The sequence below is a fragment of the Chrysochloris asiatica genome, unplaced genomic scaffold, assembly GCF_000296735.1.
Source record: "Chrysochloris asiatica unplaced genomic scaffold, ChrAsi1.0 scaffold00108, whole genome shotgun sequence".
NCBI lineage: Eukaryota > Metazoa > Chordata > Mammalia > Afrosoricida > Chrysochloridae > Chrysochloris > Chrysochloris asiatica.
In genome coordinates this window covers 1437697-1442467 of record NW_006408626.1, presented here as the reverse complement: position 1 = coordinate 1442467, position 4771 = coordinate 1437697, and the positions used below count along the sequence as shown (strand labels likewise).

Sequence of the window (4771 nt, the reverse complement as noted above, 5' to 3'; positions counted from 1 at the left end):
CCACTGGACCAATAAACAACATTCTTATCAATGGAGAAAAGATTGAAGTTGTCAAGGACTTCATTCTTCTTGGATCAACTATCAATACTCATGGAAGCAGCAGTCAAGATATCAAACGACGTATTGCATTAGGCAAATCTGCTGCACAAGACCTTTTTAAAGTGTTGAAAAGCAAAGATGTCAGCTTGAAGACTAAGATGCGCCTGACCCAAACCATGCATTTTCAATAACCTCATATGCATGCAAACACTGGACAGTGAATAAGGAAGACCGTAGAAGAATTGATGCTTTTGAGATATGGCGTTGGAAGAGAATATTGAAAGTGCCATGAGTTGCTAAAAGAACCAACAAGATCTGTGTTGGAAGTGCAGCCAGAGTGCTCCTTAGAGGCCAAGATGGGCAAACTTCGTCTCTTATACTTTGGACATATTGTTAAGAGGGACAAATCGCTGGAGAAGGATATCATCTTTGGTAAGGTGGAGTGTCAGAGAAAAAGAGGAAGACCCCCAACAAGATGGATTGGCCCAGTGGCAGCTTCGATGGACTCAAGCGTGGCAACAATAGTAAGGTTGGCCCAGGATCGGGCAAGTGTTTCGTTCTGCTGTGCATAAGGTCACTATGGGTCGGTACTGACTCAATGGCACCTAACAACAACAACAACAAGCACTCTATAAATGATGGGACTTCAAAAAGTTTATGGAAAAATTTCCTGAGCTTTTAATTCCATTTTTCCATGAATTTTTTGAAGCGTCTTAGTATGTTCCTCCATTTAAATCTTCTAACAAACCTTTGGAGTTTAGGTGTGGCGAGGTAGAATAAGCACTGAACTGCTAACCACAAGGTCAGCTGTTTATACCCAGGAGTCGCTTCTTGGAAACTTTATACGAGGTCCCTATGAATTAGAACCAACTTGACGGCACTTAACAACCATAATCCTTTGGGTTGGTAGTATTTCCATGTTCCAAATGAAGAGATTATGGATGAGACAATCCATTCAGGAATCAAATTCCAAAGTGTCCATGTACGAAGCCTATTCTGATTTTATTCCATCACATTGCCTCTGAAATTAGAATTTATTGAGGTGTATTGAGTGGATACAGACAAGTAACAGAAAAAGAGAGTGGGAAAGATGAGACATCTCTTCTAAGATGATCAGGAAAAACATCACAGAGGAGATGGAATAAGGTAGGTACTCAAGCAGAAAGCTGATGTGGGGTAGGTTTTCTCTGTTTGAGATTCAGAGTTTGATGGATGGATGTAAAGAAAATAATAAATGTGGAAGTCACTGAAAACGAAACAAAAGAACTATGATACTTTATGCTAAGTTGCTGTTGTTAAAGTTGTTAGTTGCCATCAAGTCGGTTCCAACTCATAGCAATCCTGTATAGAGTTTCCGAGGAGCAGCTGGTGGGTTTGAACCGCCGACCTGTGATTCAAACTAACCTTGCGGTCCAGTGCTTTATCCAACAGCACCACACCAGGACTCCTGGAAAACACAAGTTTGGAAAAGCAGTGACAGAAGAATAAATGGTTTGATTTAAGCCACAATAAATACTGAAACAGTCTTAACTATTCCTTTACTGATAATCCAGTCTCAGTGCTTTAATACAACTTATTTTATAATAAAAATAAACCTATAAAAGTTGTCCTTTTAAAAGCACTTCACAATTCTTTAACCTTCCTTAAAAGGCAAATGATCTTTTAAATAAGGGGATAAAAGGTAAATTCCTACTATTGTGCCTAGGCAGGTAACAACTATGAGTGAAGTGAGCCTGGTGAAAGAAAATATAGGTAGAGAAAATGGTGTGTAGTGTCTTATCTAGGAGCGGCAGCTGGATACAGTACCAGTCGATTGTTACCATGTAGAAATGAAGGCCCAGCATTGCAAGATCACTGGTTTTATTTACTCAAATGAAGCCAGAAATCCCTATTTTTGTATGGGATTTCTTAATTTATAAAACAAAGTTGTAGTCCAAGCAAAACATATCTTTGGACTAACTAGTCAATTATATCAATTAAAAATCCAGTCCTGTCTTAAATCTTCTCAACTCCAACTTACTCGTCAGATAAATCTACTTAAATTCTCAATCAAAACATACTCTGAAAACAAACAAGCTACAGATTCCAGACCATGCAGAAGGTAAGGGAAAGGAGGGAGGTTTGAATGTAATCAAGTGTTTTCCTATTTCATTTACTAGTTAATTTTACTACATCACTAATACAAAGGTGCTAGTAAGATGGGTAGCAGTTATAGTACAACTTCTAAAATCCCAACTAGTTGGTTACTCTAATACATTTGTCTAAAGGGAATCTAACTTCTGTTTTATTTATAAACTCTTCAATCATTTTATACATCATCTACAGAAAAGTCACTTTACATCAGAGAGATGCAAAGTTCCTTCTCATTGTTGTACAGTAACTGCTTCCAACACCTAGATGCCGATGCACGTACTATACATACCAAAGTTTATGCAAATCTTCATTACTTTTGTTCCGCAACTGCTGACATGTCCATGAAGCTCCTAATTAAATAAATTCACAACATGAGATGATGTTGCTAGTTGTGCACCCTCTTGCAAATTACTTAGCCTTTCTAAACCTCAGTTAACTTATCTTTAGAATGTATAATAGCTAACTACTTTATAAGATTGCTATAAGGATGAAAAAAGAATACATACAAAAACATTACTAAGGTGACTAGCAACAGTGCTAAAAAAAAGTTAGTGTTAGTATAAAATGTATTTCTACACCGTAATGTCAAACATTTTATTTTATATCAGTTATAAACTAATTTCCAATTATCTCTAGAAAATATCATCTAAAATAAACTCACAAGCCTCACTTTCATTATTAATTTCATCATTGTTGTTGTTGTTGTTGTTAAAGTGCCCTCGAGTTGGTTCTGACCCATAGCAACCCTGTACAGGGTTTCCGACGAGTGGCTGGTGAGCTTGATGAGGTTCAAACTATACTTATCAAACCTTCAACTACACTGGCAAGGAACAATTTACTATTAGATTATCCTTTTAATTTCTTATAGAAGGAAAATCAGAAAGATAAAATGCATAAATAATTCCCATACTAGATAAATAAAATAATCCCATAATGAGGGAGGGTTCAAGAAACACATTTTATATTGACCAACTCATGTCTCTCACCAGATTTTACTTTTTCTTCCCCCCAATTCTTTGGGTCATCAAAAAATTCTTCTAGTCCTTTTCTTGACAACGTGGTATGAAGTAATCTACACTGGTGAAAAGATGTGACGTTTGGTATGTTCGTAGGCATCACACCAACTGTAAACCTGCAATTAAAACATATAAATGAGTAAAGTTTTATAACATCTGGCCTTTATAAGCAATAAATCATCTCCTCATTTAAAAAATTTACTCAGATTTCTGCACAAGAAACAATAAACTTCCAAAATGCATTAGAAAGCATATTTAACACTCCATTTTTGGTGACTATGACCCTAGAATTTCAGAGATAACATATGTACATAATTATATTTTACAATAACATTTTTAGGTCCTTCACACTCTAGCAAGTGTATCAACAAGTAAAAACATTCCCACAGTCAATTTTGCACTCCCACTGTAGGGTCAGCACTGGACTGCAAACCACAAGGTCAGCAGTTCAAACCCACCACCTGCTCCTCAGAAACTCTATATAGGATTGCTATGAGTCAGAATCAACTTGATGGTACTAAAAATAACAATAAGGTCAATTTTGAAATGTGTATCAAGAGCCCAAAAAACTAGCCCCTTTAATCTAGTAATTCCACATGTAAAAATTCCAACTAAAGAAATGATCATAGATGGGAAATTTACAAATTCTCTACTAAAGTATATTTATTATATCAAATAGTTGCTTACAGGGTAAAAGGGCAGAAACTGGTTAATGGTTAAATAAATTGCAGTACATCCATTTGATAAATTCTGATGTAGTAATTTTAAAAATCATGTGTTTTAGGACAATTAGAGAAATGATTTAAAAGACAAACTGAAATGTATCACCTGTTATCATCTGCCAAAAGTGTTTAATCTGACTCTAATCACGATGAAGGAATCCTTGAATGAACAGACAGTTAAGCACTCAGCTACTAGTCGAAAAGTTGAATGACTGAACTTACCCAGAGGCATCTGGGAGTCCTGGTATAGTGCTATAAGATAACCACTGGACCAAAAGGTTGATTTGAACCGCAAGGTTGGCGGTTCAAACCCAAAGCCACTCCTCAGAAATCCTACACAGGGCATTATGAGTCAGAACTGACTACACAGCACCTAACTGCAAGAGGCATTTAAGGAGTCCTGGTGTGGTGCTGCAGGATTAAGCACTGGGCTGCTAAATAAATGCAAGGTTAACAGTTACTCACCAGCTGCTCCTTAGAAACCATAGACAGGACGCTATGGGTCAGAACTAACTTGACAGCACTTAACAACAACAGGCATCTAAGAATACAAAGGTCACAGCATTGAAAACCCTATGGAGCAGTTCTACTCTGGAATTAACTGGACAACAAGTAACAAGAACAATTATGAGGAAACAGAGAAACCTAAATAGATGAACATGCTGCAAAAGTTGATCTTATTCAGAGCTCAACGAGAAGAAGAAAAAAAGAATAATCTAATACAATTTGATGAACTTGACCTACACCTATGGATGCAATAGCTCAAAAGAGGGAACAAATCTTTACAGTGAGGATCACTCCTACCCCCTCCATACATAGAGTAGACAGGGCTGGGCAACTTGGACATTGGCTACCCAAAAT

The 4771-nt window shown here is 36.9% G+C and overlaps 1 protein-coding gene across 2 annotated transcripts in view; it reads left to right on the top strand.

Annotated features, from left to right (window-relative positions):
* Positions 1–4771, top strand: part of ACTL6A (actin-like 6A) — a 58699-nt gene that overhangs the window by 52687 nt on the left and 1241 nt on the right. The gene's annotated exons all lie outside the window — the stretch shown is intronic.